The sequence below is a fragment of the Salvelinus namaycush genome, chromosome 8 (genome assembly GCF_016432855.1).
Source record: "Salvelinus namaycush isolate Seneca chromosome 8, SaNama_1.0, whole genome shotgun sequence".
In the NCBI taxonomy this organism is placed as follows: domain Eukaryota; kingdom Metazoa; phylum Chordata; class Actinopteri; order Salmoniformes; family Salmonidae; genus Salvelinus; species Salvelinus namaycush.
The window spans coordinates 6,722,563-6,738,028 of NC_052314.1; the positions used below are offsets into that span (position 1 = coordinate 6,722,563).

At 42.3% G+C, this 15,466-nt stretch overlaps 1 protein-coding gene across 1 annotated transcript in view; it reads left to right on the forward strand.

Annotated features, from left to right (window-relative positions):
* LOC120051682 (leucine-rich repeat extensin-like protein 2) overlaps positions 1-15,466 on the forward strand; it is a 129,344-nt gene continuing 113,878 nt past the window's right edge. Inside the window, exon 1 of the mRNA XM_038998573.1 lies at positions 1-200. The gene's annotated coding sequence lies outside the window, so the exon portion shown is untranslated. The remainder of the gene's footprint in view (positions 201-15,466) is intronic.

Genomic DNA, 15,466 nt, shown 5'->3' on the forward strand with positions numbered 1-15,466 from the left:
TTCGATGTGCTCAGTGCTCCTCTGCCTTCGTTTTGACACCTCGACAACCGCTTCTCCTCTTCCAGTCTTGTCTACCTTTACCCCACGGACTTCTTTACTATCGAAGACGATGATGTGGACATTCGCCCGACTTTCTCTTCTGTGAGTGCGCCGTGGAAATGATATACTCGACAGCATAGCTACCCGCAGCTTCCACCACGGTAGGTGTTGTCCACGTCGAGACCACAGACATTGAGCGGCATATTTATTCATACTTCGCGTTTCTGGTACTGGATTTGCCCGTTGTTTTTTGAAGAAAGACAAGTTAATTGGAAATAGGACAGACATGAGTTGACGATTAGGGAACAACTGATTCAAGTCGGACAGTAGCCTAACGTTATTATGATTATGTTATTACATAACGGTCAAATGGGACGCTATCAAATTAGGTGGAGACAGGTTGGTACTTGGTCATATAAATATGTTTTTTTGAATTACATAATGAAAATCTTCAACACTCATGCGACTGTGCTGTGGAGTAGTCTATGCACTAATCCTATCCATTTATAACTATTTATCTTGGCCAGGTCGCAGTTGTAAATGAGAACTTGTTCTCAAGTAGCCTACCTGGTTAAATAAAGGTGAAATACATTTAATTAAAATAAATGGTTACAAAGTAAACTAAAAACGTGAAAACTGATACGGAATTCTTCTGTGCTAACTTTGAGCAGTTTATTCAGAATATTGAACAAGGTGTGGAGAGAGAGAGTACCAGTGTGTTAACAATACGACGTCACATGTCTGCTCAAATAGACTGTACGGTTCTCACACGGTCGTTTCTACTTCGGGGAATGGAAACTTGTCACCCAGTATGTGATGTTCCTCCCGTGGGTCTGCAAGGTATGTAGTTGGGGTATGATGATTAGTTTACCTCACAGCACCTTGTACATGTAGTGTCTGTCTGAAAAGTGACGACAGGCATGTTCTAATTATCAGACAGATCATCAGTTACAGACAGTGGTTAGTAACGAGACACACTACTATCAGACAGTGGTTAGTAACGAGACACACTACTATCAGACAGTGGTTAGTAACGAGACACACTACTATCAGACAGTGGTTAGTAACGAGACACACTACTATCAGACAGTGGTTAGTAACGAGACACACTACTATCAGACAGTGGTTAGTAACGAGACACACTACTATCAGACAGTGGTTAGTAACGAGACACACTACTATCAGACAGTGGTTAGTAACGAGACACACTACTATCAGACAGTGGTTAGTAACGAGACACACTACTATCAGACAGTGGTTAGTAACGAGACACACTACTATCAGACAGTGGTTAGTAACGAGACACACTGCTATCAGACAGTGGTTAGTAACGAGACACACTACTATCAGACAGTGGTTAGTAACGAGACACACTACTATCAGACAGTGGTTAGTAACGAGACACACTACTATCAGACAGATCATCAGTTACAGACAGTGGTTAGTAACGAGACACACTACTATCAGACAGTGGTTAGTAACGAGACACACTACTATCAGACAGATCATCAGTTACAGACAGTGGTTAGTAACGAGACACACTACTATCAGACAGTGGTTAGTAACGAGACACACTACTATCAGACAGTGGTTAGTAACGAGACACACTACTATCAGACAGATCATCAGTTACAGACAGTGGTTAGTAACGAGACACACTGCTATCAGACAGTGGTTAGTAACGAGACACACTGCTATCAGACAGTGGTTAGTAACGAGACACACTACTATCAGACAGTGGTTAGTAACGAGACACACTACTATCAGACAGATCATCAGTTACAGACAGTGGTTAGTAACGAGACACACTACTATCAGACAGTGGTTAGTAACGAGACACACTACTATCAGACAGATCACCAGTTACAGACAGTGGTTAGTAACGAGACACACTACTATCAGACAGTGGTTAGTAACGAGACACACTACTATCAGACAGATCACCAGTTCTAGACAGTGGTTAGTAACGAGACACACTACTATCAGACAGTGGTTAGTAACGAGACACACTACTATCAGACAGATCATCAGTTACAGACAGTGGTTAGTAACGAGACACACTACTATCAGACAGTCGTTAGTAACGAGACAAACTACTATCAGACAGTGGTTAGTAACGAGACACACTACTATCAGACAGTGGTTAGTAACGAGACACACTACTATCAGACAGTGGTTAGTAACAAGACACACTACTATCAGACAGATCACCAGTTACAGACAGTGGTTAGTAACGAGACACACTACTATCAGACAGTGGTTAGTAACGAGACACACTACTATCAGACAGATCATCAGTTACAGACGGTGGTTAGTAACGAGACACACTACTATCAGACAGTGGTTAGTAACGAGACACACTACTATCAGACAGATCATCAGTTACAGACAGTGGTTAGTAACGAGACACACTACTATCAGACAGTGGTTAGTAACGAGACACACTACTATCAGACAGATCATCAGTTACAGACAGTGGTTAGTAACGAGACACACTACTATCAGACAGATCACCAGTTACAGACAGTGGTTAGTAACGAGACACACTACTATCAGACAGTGGTTAGTAACGAGACACACTACTATCAGACAGATCATCAGTTACAGACGGTGGTTAGTAACGAGACACACTACTATCAGACAGTGGTTAGTAACGAGACACACTACTATCAGACAGATCATCAGTTACAGACAGTGGTTAGTAACGAGACACACTACTATCAGACAGTGGTTAGTAACGAGACACACTACTATCAGACAGATCATCAGTTACAGACAGTGGTTAGTAACGAGACACACTACTATCAGACAGATCACCAGTTACAGACAGTGGTTAGTAACGAGACACACTACTATCAGACGGTGGTTAGTAACGAGACACACTACTATCAGACAGTGGTTAGTAACGAGACACACTACTATCAGACAGTGGTTAGTAACGAGACACACTACTATCAGACAGTGGTTAGTAACGAGACACACTACTATCCGACAGTGGTTAGTAACGAGACACACTACTATCAGACAGTGGTTAGTAACGAGACACACTACTATCAGACAGTGGTTAGTAACGAGACACACTACTATCAGACAGATCACCAGTTACAGACAGTGGTTAGTAACGAGACACACTACTATCAGACAGTGGTTAGTAACGAGACACACTACTATCAGACAGTGGTTAGTAACGAGACACACTACTATCAGACAGATCATCAGTTACAGACGGTGGTTAGTAACGAGACACACTACTATCAGACAGATCATCATTTACAGACAGTGGTTAGTAACGAGACACACTACTATCAGACAGTGGTTAGTAACGAGACACACTACTATCAGACAGTGGTTAGTAACGAGACACACTACTATCAGACAGTGGTTAGTAACGAGACACACTACTATCAGACAGATCACCAGTTCTAGACAGTAACTTGCGTGGGTAAAATCAATGGGAAAGCCAGAAATAATTACGTTGTTTGCTCTATAAACTGTTAGTTCATTTGCCTTGAGACTGTAATATACAGGCCTAAAGGCAGAGACAATAAGAAGACACAGTGGTAGAATAAATTCAACCACACCTTTGTTTCATCACAAAACCAGACAGCAACATCTGTCCGGTGAAGTCCACAAACATATAGCATGTAACAAACAAAGGACCTACAGCTTGGTCAAGCAAGTTAATGTTTCTGACATTTTCAGACCACTAAACAACTATTGATTTAGAACCACAGAGAGTTACTGCAGGTCACAAAGAAAACAGGAGCTGCCTCCACTATACTATACATCATCAAATCACCTACACTTTGTCTAATACAGTGACAAAAAAATACCAAAAACTATTTAGTGCAATCAACAAGTTAAATATGTGACTTTCCATGGTAATGTTTTCTCTGTGTGGGGGTGGGGGGGGGGGGGGGGGGGGGGGGTGCGTTTGTGCAAGTTGAAAAAGATGTTGACTCACCCTACTTGTTGAGAAACACCAACCAATGACATCCTTCTCTCTTTCATGTTGACAAAACGGTCTATCACTCTGTCATACAGTACACACTTTTATTTGTTGTTGTCCTAGGCTACATGGCTAAAATGCTTGCTCGCTAACCTAACTTCCATTCATGGGCAACGTTAGCTAGTTAACATTAGCCTTCTACAACTAGCTACATATTGAACTTCCATCCTCTCAGTCCAGGGGCACAATGTATTTTACAGTTGGATCAGAATTGCCATTATAATCCAATGAAATTGTATTAGTCACAAGCGCCGAATACAACAGGTGTGACCTTACAGTGAAATGCTTATTTACGAGCCCCTAACCAACAATGCAGTTTAAAAAAAATACGGATTAGAATAAGAAATAAAAGTAACAAGTAATTCAAGAGCAGCAGTAAAATAACAATAGCGAGACTATATACAGGGGGGTACCGGTACAGAGACAGCGCGGGCACCGGTTAGTTGAGGTAATATGTACATGTAGGTAGAGTTATTAAAGTGATTATGCATAGATGATAACAACAGAGAGTAGCAACGGTGTAAAAGAGGGGGAGGGGGGCAATGTAAATAGTCTGGGTAGCCATTTGATTAGGTATTCAGGAGTCTTATGGCATGGGGGGTAGAAGCTGTTTAGAAGCCTCTTGGACCTAGACTTGGCGCTCCTGTACCGCTTGCCGTGCGGTAGTAGAGAGAACAGTCTATGACTAGGTGGCTGGAGTCTTTGACAATTTTCAGGGCCTTCCTCTGACACTGCCTGGTATAGAGGTCCTGGATGACAGGAAGCTTGGCCCCAGTGATGTACTGGGCCGTTCGCACTACCCTCTGTAGTGTCTTGCGGTCGGAGGCCGAGCAGTTGCCATACCAGGCAGTAATGCAACCAGTCAGGATGCTCTCGATGGTGCAGCTGTAGAACCTTTTGAGGATCTGAGGACCCATGCCAAATCTTTTCAGTCTCCTGAGGGGGAATAGGTTTTGTCGTGCCCTCTTCATGACTGTCGATGAGAATGGGGGCGTGCTCGGTCCTCTTTTTCCTGTATTCCACAATTATCTCCTTTGTCTTGATCACTTTGAGGGAGAGATTGTTGTCGTGGCACCACACGGCCAGGTCTCTGACCACCTCCCTATAGGCTGTCTCGTTGTTGTCAGTGGTCAGGCCTATCACTGTTATGTCATCGGCAAACTTAATGATGGTGTTGGAGTTGTGCCTGTCCGTGCAGTCATGAGTAAACAGAGTACAGGAGGGGACTGAGCACGCACCCCTGAGGGAACCCTGTGTTGAGGATCAGCGTGGCAGATGTGTTGTTACCTACCCTTACCACCTGGGGGCGGCCCGTCAGGAAGTCCAGGATCCAGTTGCAGAGGGAGGTGTTTAGTCCCAGAGTCCTTAGCTTATTGATGAGCTTTGAGGGCATTATTGTGTTGAACGCTGAGCTGTAGTTAATGAATAGCATTCTCACATAGGTGTTCCTTTTGTCCAGGTGGGAAAGGGCAGTGTGGAGTGCAATAGAGATGGCATCATCTGTGGATCTGTTGGGGCGGTATGCAAATTGGAGTGGGCCTAGGGTTTCTGGGATAATGATGTTGATGTGAGCCATGACCAGCCTTTCAAAGCACTTCATGGCTACAGACGTGAGTGCTACGGGTCGGTAGTTTTTTAGGCAGGTTACCTTAGTATTCTTGGGCACAGGGACTATGGTGGTCTGCTTAAAACATGTTGGTATTACAGATTCAGACAGGGAGAAGTTGAAAATGTCAGTGAAGACACTTGCCAGTTGGTCAGTGCTTGCTCGCAGTACACGTCCTGGTAATCCGTCTGGCCCTGCGGCCTTGTGAATGTTGACCTGTTTAAAGGTCTTACTCACATCGGCTGCGGAGAGCGTGATCACACAGTCTTCCGGAACAGCTGGTGCTCTCATGCATTCAATGCTGTCTTAGTGCCAGCCTCAGTCTGTGGTGGTATGTAAACAGCTATGAAAAATACAGATGAACTCCCTCTAGGTAGATAGTGTTGTCTACAGCTTATCAAGAGATACACTACCTCAGGCAAGCAATAGTTCGAGACTTCCTGTTATTTACAAAAAAGACATAGTCCACCGCCCCTTGTCTTACCAGACGCTGCTGTTCTGTCCTGCCGGTGCAGCGTATAACCAGCCACCCCTTGTCTTACCAGACGCTGCTGTTCTATCCTGCCGGTGCAGCGTATAACCAGCCACCCCTTGTCTTACCAGACGCTGCTGTTCTATCCTGCCGGTGCAGCGTATAACCAGCCACCCCTTGTCTTACCAGACGCTGCTGTTCTCTCCTGCCGGTGCAGCATATAACCAGCCACCCCTTGTCTTACCAGACGCTGCTGTTCTCTCCTGCCGGTGCAGCGTATAACCAGCCAGCTGTATGTTGATAGTGTCGTCGTTCAGCCACGACGCCGTGAAGCATAAGATGTTACAGTTTTGAATGTCCCGTTTGTAGTTTAATCTGCTGCGTAGGTCATCGATTTTATTCTCCAAAGATTGCACGTTTGCTAGCAGAATGGAAGGAAGTGGGGGTTTATTCAATCGCCTACGAATTCTCAGAAGGCAGCCCGCCCTCCAGCCCCTTTGTCTCTGTCTCCTCTTCACGCAAATCACGGGGATCTGGGCGTGTTCCCGGTGAAGCAGTATATCGTTCACGTCGGGCTCGTCAGACTCGTTCAAGGAAAAAAAGGATTCTGCCAGTCCGTGGTGAGTAATCGCAGTTCTGATGTCCAGAAGTTATTTTCGGTCATAAGAGACGGTAGCGGCAACATTATGTACAAAAGAAGTTAAAAAAGAAGTTACAAACAATGTGAGAAAACAAACAAAAAATACAATCGGTTGGGGACACGTAAAACATCAGCCTTCTTTTCCGGCGCCAATTTTTTATTTTATTTTATTTTTTATTTTTATTTTTAAATCAATGGCCTGTATGTAGAATTAAGTAAAATCACACGTCCAAAACCATATCTTCATCCATGGCTAATTTAGGAAATGGACAATTTTAGCTAGCTAGCTAGTCACCGGAGGACAACAACACAAGTAGATGAACAACCAGTTTCTGTCAATGAGTAAGTCTCTGCTCTCGATGTGATTGGAGAGAAGCCAAATCCAAACGGGCATAAACAGCTTTTTAATAGCTTCCTCTCTGATCTGATCTGTATACAGTATTATAATAGCTTCCTCTCTGATCTGATCTGTATACAGTATTATAATAGCTTCCTCTCTGAACTGATCTGTATACAGTATTATAATAGCTTCCTCTCTGATCTGATCTGTATACAGTATTATAATAGCTTCCTCTCTGATCTGATCTGTATACAGTATTATAATAGCTTCCTCTCTGATCTGATCTGTATACAGTATTATAATAGCTTCCCCTCTGATCTGATCTGTATACAGTATTATAATAGCTTCCCCTCTGATCTGATCTGTATACAGTATTATAATAGCTTCCTCTCTGATCTGATCTGTATACAGTATTATAATAGCTTCCCCTCTGATCTGTATACAGTATTATAATAGCTTCCTCTCTGATCTGATCTGTATACAGTATTATAATAGCTTCCCCTCTGATCTGTATACAGTATTATAATAGCTTCCCCTCTGATCTGTATACAGTATTATAATAGCTTCCTCTCTGATCTGTATACAGTATTATAATAGCTTCCTCTCTGATCTGTATACAGTATTATAATAGCTTCCTCTCTGATCTGTATACAGTATTATAATAGCTTCCTCTCTGATCTGTATACAGTATTATAATAGCTTCCTCTCTGATCTGTATACAGTATTATAATAGCTTCCTCTCTGTTAAATATCTGCTCTAAAATTAAGATTCAAGATGTCTGCAGAAAGAATGGGGCTATGACATGACACCCTGACTTTGAAAAAAATCTCTTTTGGTTTTTGAACTACAGTAAGTGAAGTGGATTTACACCTGATAACTGAATTTCATTATGGGTCCCTGATCTGTACTACACAGGAATGCATAATTAGGGATATGAATGTCATTCTCTTCATGGTGATGTATTCTAAATAGGTTCTAACAGGTATAAATATAACAATATCCTCTTTTGCATATTTGGGTATTATTCTACACACTGACTATTATTTTAATGACCTCTGACCCCAAACAAGACCGAATTTGGTTGGTCCGGAACGGACCAAATCTGAACCAATCATAGGCGTCTATGTTTCACAAGTTTGGACATCAAAGTACAGCATAGTAGAGAGGAGTACAGTACAGAACTGCACAGAACAGTACAGTAGAGTTCAGTACAGTAGAGTACAGTACAGAACAGTACAGAAGAGTTCAGTACAGTAGAGTCCAGTACAGTAGAGTTCAGTACAGTAGAGTACAGTACAGTACAGAACTGCACACAACAGTAGAGTAGAGTTCAGTACAGTAGAGTTCAGTACAGTAGAGTCAAGTAGAGTATAGTTCAGTACAATACAGTACATTATAGTGTACTCAACTCTAGTACTCTACTGTACTGTACTGTACTCCACTATTTTCTACTCTTCTCTACTGTTCTCTACTATACTGTACTCTAATGTACTGTTCTATACTATACTGTACTCTACTGTACTGTTCTATACTATACTGTACTCTACTGTACTGTACTGTTCTCTACTCTACTGTACTCTACAATACTGTACTCTACTATACTGTACTGGTCTATACTGTACTGTACTGTTCTCTACTATACTGTACTGTACTGTTCTATACTATACTGTACTGTACTCTACTGTACTGTAACGTACTCGGACCAGCGCCAGGATAAAGTGACCAAAGGGGCTGTTGAAATCGGGGTTCTTGAATTGGAATACCATAATAAACGTAACGTTCAAATGCCAAGACTCCGAGATCATTGAGTGCTTTTGAAATCTGTATCCCATCTCTGTTGTTGTATCAGCACAATGGACAGCCTCCTACAGCAATGGCGTTTAGATAGGCTGTTTGCCCTATTACAAATAGCCTATGTAAATGTGGCCGTACACACAGCTGCCTTACCCGAATAATGCAAAATAAATAGTGAAAGTAGCATGCATGCAAACAAAAATACTGAATAGCAGTTTGGCTTAGAATACCAAGAATACAGAACAAAACAGTGGTACCAAGAGGTAGGCCTAGTAAATACAATATCAGATCGATAAAGGCGTGACACAATCTACATTTAGGCTAGTTAAATTAACAGTAAACAAACAAGCAATCAAACTAAGTTTACAGCAGGGTTCCCCAACTGACGAATTTAGCCAATGGGTGGTTTTATTTGCCCCCCCCCCAAGTTTTCTGAGCAAAAATGAAAACAAATATAAAATATAGAGTACCAGTCAAAAGTCTCAACACACCTACTCATTCCAGGGTTTTTCTTTATTTTGACTATTTTCTACAATGTAGAATAATAGTGAAGACGTCAAAACTAATTATGGAATCATGTAGTAACCAAAATAGTGTTTAAACAAATCAAAATATATTTTATATTTGAGATTCTTCAAAGTAGCCACCCTTTGCCTTGATGACAGCTTTGAACACTCTTGGCATATATAAATACAGTACCAGTCAAAAGTTTGGACACACCTACTCATTCCAGCGTTTTCTTTATTTTTACTATTTTCTACATTGTCGAATAATGGATTAATGGTCTTTCATGGTTCGTGCTAGGCCCTTTAGTTCCAGTGAAGGGAAATCTTAACGCTACAGCATATTTTATACAATTCTGTGCTTCCAACTTTGTGGCAACAGTTTGGGGAAGGCCCTTTCCTGTTTCAACATGACAATGCCCCCGGGCACAAAGTGAGGTCCATACAGAAATGGTTTGTCAAGATATCGGTGTGGAAGAACTTGACTGGCCTGCACAGAGCCTTGACCTCAAAACCCATCGAACACCTTTGGCATGGATTGGAACGCCGACTGCGAGCCAGGCCTAATCACTCAACATCAGTGCCCGACCTCACTATTGCTCTTGTGGCTGAATGGAAGCAAGTCCCACATCTAGTGGAAAGCCTTCCCAAAAGAGTGGAGGCTGTTATAACAGTAACGGGACCAACTCCATATTAATGCCCACGATTTTGGAATGAGATGTTCAACGAGCAGGTGTCCACATACTTTTGACCATGTAGTGTATGTGATCGTATACAAATAATAATAATAAATAATAATTAATATAGTGCTTTTCTACCAACTGAGGTTCTCAAAGCGCTTTACATAGTAGGAGGAAACTCACCTCATCCACCATCAATGTGTAGCACCCACCTCAGTGATGCATTTTGCTATTTCTATTCAGCTAGTTCTATGCTATTTATATGCTATTTCTATGTGTCTATGCTATTTCTATGTGTCTATGCTATTTCTATGCTATTTCGATGCTATTTCTATGCGTCTATGCTATTTCTATGCTATTTCTATGTGTCTATGCTATTTCTATGCTATTTCTATGTGTCTATGCTATTTCTATGCTATTTCTATGTGTCTATGCTATTTCTATGCTATTTCTATGCGTCTGCGTCTATGCTATTTCTATGCGTCTATGCTATTTCTATGTGTCTATGCTATTTCTATGCTATTTCTATGTGTCTATGCTATTTCTATGCTATTTCTATGATATTTCTATGTGTCTATGCTATTTCTGTGCTATTTCTATGCTATTTCTATGCTATTTCTATGCGTCTATGCTATTTCTATGCGTCTATGCTATTTCTATGCTATTTCTATGTGTCTATGCTATTTCTATGCTATTTCTATGCTATTTATATGCGTCTGCGTCTATGCTATTTCTATGCGTCTATGCTATTTCTATGTGTCTATGCTATTTCTATGCTATTTCTATGCTATTTCTATGTGTCTATGCTATTTCTATGCTATTTCTATGCTATTTCTATGTGTCTATGCTATTTCTGTGCTATTTCTATACTATTTCTATGCTATTTCTATGCTATTTCTATGTGTCTATGCAATTTCTATGCTATTTCTATGTGTCTATGCTATTTCTATGCTATTTCTATGCTATTTCTATGCGTCTATGCTATTTCTATGCTATTTCTATGTGTCTATGCTATTTCTATGCTATTTCTATGCTATTTCTATGCGTCTATGCTATTTCTATGCTATTTCTATGCGTCTATGCTATTTCTGTGCGTCTATGCTATTTCTATGCGTCTATGCTATTTCTATGCATCTATGCTATTTCTATGCTATTTCTATGCGTCTATGCTATTTCTATGCTATTTCTATGCGTCTATGCTATTTCTATGCGTCTATGCTATTTCTATGCTATTTCTATGCGTCTATGCTATTTCTATGCGTCTATGCTATTTCTAGGCTATTTCTAGGCTATTTCTAGGCTATTTCTAGGCTATTTCTATGCGTCTATGCTATTTCTATGCGTCTATGCTATTTCTATGCGTCTATGCTATTTCTATGCTATTTCTATGTGTCTATGCTATTTCTATGCTATTTCTATGCGTCTATGCTAGATGTCAGTTCAACGTCTAGTTTTGATTTACATCTGGTTGAGTTGTCAACTAAAGTGAATTCAACATGAAATAAATACAAAAATGTCACCACGTCATTGTATTTAGGTTAAAAGTCTATTTTATTTTTATCCCGTTTTCTCCCCAATTTCATGGTAACCAATTGGTAGTTACAGTCTTGTCTCATCGCTGCAACTCCCGTACGTACTCGAGAGAGGCGAAGGTCGAAAGCAGCGCGTCCTCCGAAACGCAACCCAACCAAGCCACGCTGCTTCTTGACACAATGCCCACTTAACCCGCAAGCCAGCCGCACCAATGTGTCAGAGGAGACACAGTACAGCTGGCGACCGTGTCTTGATCGATACACACGGGAAACAGTTGAGCTTGAAAAACCCAGCATTATTGACGGTTTTTGACACAAACCGGTGTGCCTGTTACCTACTACCATACCCCATTCAAAGGCACTTAAATATTTTTCCTTGCCCAATCACCCTCTGAATACACAATCCATGTCTCAATTGTCTCAAGGCTTAACAATCTTTCTTTAACCTGTCTCCTCCCCTTCATCTACACTGATTGCAGTGGATTTAACAAGTGACATCAATAAGGGATCATAGCTTTCACCTGGTCAGTCTATGTCATGGAAAGAGCAGGTGTTCCAATTGTCTTGTCTACCTAGTGTAAGTGTTGATATTAGTTGGGTCTTTAGTTCAGCATTATTGTGTTTTGACGTATTTCTAATATCTTTTAAGACTTTTTGTGTTTTTTATGTTTTTTAAAGATCCCTTTTCCAAAGCCTTTGCTTATTCCACATTTTTAGGATGGAATTTTTTTCAAAAAATGTATATATGCCTTCATTTCTCAAACATACAGACACTTAGCTTTCATTTGACACCCATTTTGAAAGGACCCATTCACATGTTGGGTTGAATGGGTCCTTTTACATGGAAATGACCTTGGGTCATGTGATTCGCATGCAGCATTTGTGGCATAGATCCCATTTTTTTATTTAACCTTTATTTAACCAGGCAAGTCAGCGCTGAGATGCAGTGCCTTAGACCGCTGCGCCACTCGGGAGCCCGATTCCATAACGGTTTAGCATTAGTGGCACAAATCCCATTCAAGTTATGGGACCGATATTAGCATTTTTGGGGCATAATTTTAAAAAATATCTATAAGTGACGTTGTTGAGCTTCACAATCAATTTGAGATACTTTTGGATTAATTGAACATGATGCGCGAAAAAATGCTAATATCGGTCCCCTGACTTGAATGGGATTTGTGCCACAAATGCTAAATGTGGAAACAGTGCCAGGGAAACTTAACCAAAGCATGGATTACTGTCAAACCTTGTCCATAGACTTGGGTGAACTAACCCTTTAATAACCGTTATCATCCCTTTAAGCAATAGTGTGTGTTGTAGTTAAGTTATTTTTTTTAATCATCCGTCATCATGACTATGGCGTCTGTAATGTCATTATTACAACACTGTAAATAGGATTTGTGAGTGCAGGTAAACGGTCTTTCTACTTTATAGAAAATTATATATTTTGTATGACGGGGGGGGGTTGCCTTTCCATGCCTAATTGCAGATCGGCCTAGTACAGCTACGGTTTTACTACACATTTCACTGATTTACTGTAGATAGGTTTTGTTCCCAATGATCTCATTCTTTCCCCCTGGATGACTTCACTTTTGCCGTAGTCTCATCACAGATACCCTTGTTTCAGGAGCTACGTTGTTCTTTGTGCAGTCATTGTCATAAGCCCAGGGCCATGTTTTTTTTATTTTCTTTGTCTGCTGAATAGGAACGAATACCGTAGCCTGCATTCCAGGTGATGTGTGTAGTAGCCTGTAAAGTCAAGTTAAATGTCCCCTGAAGCTAAACACTATAGCAATGGCAGCCGTCGGTATTGTAAAGCCTGTCTCCCTTCTTATTGAAAGGTTATCAGGCTGCATATGGCTCAACCTCTTTCATGTCTGAAAGAGACATAGACAATATCTATTTTCTCTTAACTAGGTAAGTCAGTTAAGAACAAATTCTTACTTACAATGACGGCCTACCCCGGATGACGCTGGGCCAATTGTGCACCACCCTATTGGATTCCCAATCACAGCCGGTTGTGATACAGCCTGGATTTGAACAAGGGTCTGTAGTGACACCTCTAGCACTGAGTGCCTTAGACCGCTGTGCCACTCGGGAGCCCCATTGTAATGGGGAATAGTGAGTTGAAGTGTACTTGTGTTGGACATTCAAGGGTCTAATTGAGCGCTTCGGGTTATGTTTAGCAAGCCTGATATACTAAAGTGAAGTAGGTTGGAAGCTTTTAAAGAGAATCCATTTATTAAACTGTGGACACAGCAGGAAGTCAATTTACATCTCGAATCAAATCAAATGTTATTGGTCGGTGTAGTGAAATGCTTGTGGGGGAAAAATTGTTTTATACACATGATAAGTGCAGTGACATTTGTTGTTTTACAGGGTCAGCCATAATAGTACACCACCCCTGGAGCAAATGTGGGTTATGTGCCTTGCTCAAGGACAGATCGACAGATTTGTCACCTTGGGTATTCCAACCAGCAACCTTTTAGCTACTGGTGCAACGCTCTAACGGCTAGGCTACGTGCTGCCCTGTGTCAGCTTGTGTTCTAACAGCTAGGCTACGTGCTGCCCTGTGTCAGCTTGTGTTCTAACAGCTAGGCTACGTGCTGCCCTGTGTCAGCTTGTGTTCTAACAGCTAGGCTACCTGCTGCCCTGTGTCAGCTTGTGTTCTAACAGCTAGGCTACCTGCTGCCCTGTGTCAGCTTGTGTTCTAACAGCTAGGCTACGTGCTGCCCTGTGTCAGCTTGTGCTCTAACAGCTAGGCTACCTGCTGCCCTGTGTCAGCTTGTGCTCTAACAGCTAGGCTACCTGCTGCCCTGTGTCAGCTTGTGCTCTAACAGCTAGGCTACCTGCTGCCCTGTGTCAGCTTGTGCTCTAACAGCTAGGCTACCTGCTGCCCTGTGTCAGCTTGTGCTCTAACAGCTAGGCTACCTGCTGCCCTGTGTCAGCTTGTGTTCTAACAGCTAGGCTACGTGCTGCCCTGTGTCAGCTTGTGTTCTAACAGCTAGGCTACGTGCTGCCCTGTGTCAGCTTGTGCTCTAACAGCTAGGCTACGTGCTGCCCTGTGACAGCTTGTGTTCTAACAGCTAGGCTACGTGCTGCCCTGTGTCAGCTTGTGCTCTAACAGCTAGGCTACGTGCTGCCCTGTGTCAGCTTGTGCTCTAACAGCTAGGCTACCTGCTGCCCTGTGTCAGCTTGTGCTATAACAGCTAGGCTACCTGCTGCCCTGTGTCAGCTTGTGTTCTAACGGCTAGGCTACGTGCTGCCCTGTGTCAGCTTGTGTTCTAACAGCTAGGCTACCTGCTGCCCTGTGTCAGCTTGTGTTCTAACGGCTAGGCTACCTGCTGCCCTGTGTCAGCTTGTGTTCTAACAGCTAGGCTACCTGCTGCCCTGTGTCAGCTTGTGTTCTAACGGCTAGGCTACCTGCTGCCCTGTGTCAGCTTGTGTTCTAACAGCTAGGCTACCTGCTGCCCTGTGTCAGCTTGTGTTCTAACAGCTAGGCTACCTGCTGCCCTGTGTCAGCTTGTGTTCTAACAGCTAGGCTACCTGCTGCCCTGTGTCAGCTTGTGTTCTAACAGCTAGGCTACCTGCTGCCCTGTGTCAGCTTGTGTTCTAACAGCTAGGCTACCTGCTGCCCTGTGTCAGCTTGTGTTCTAACGGCTAGGCTACCTGCTGCCCTGTGTCAGCTTGTGTTCTAACGGCTAGGCTACGTGCTGCCCTGTGTCAGCTTGTGTTCTAACGGCTAGGCTACCTGCTGCCCTGTGTCAGCTTGTGTTCTAACGGCTAGGCTACCTGCTGCCCTGTGTCAGCTTGTGTTCTAACGGCTAGGCTACCTGCTGCCCTGTGTCAG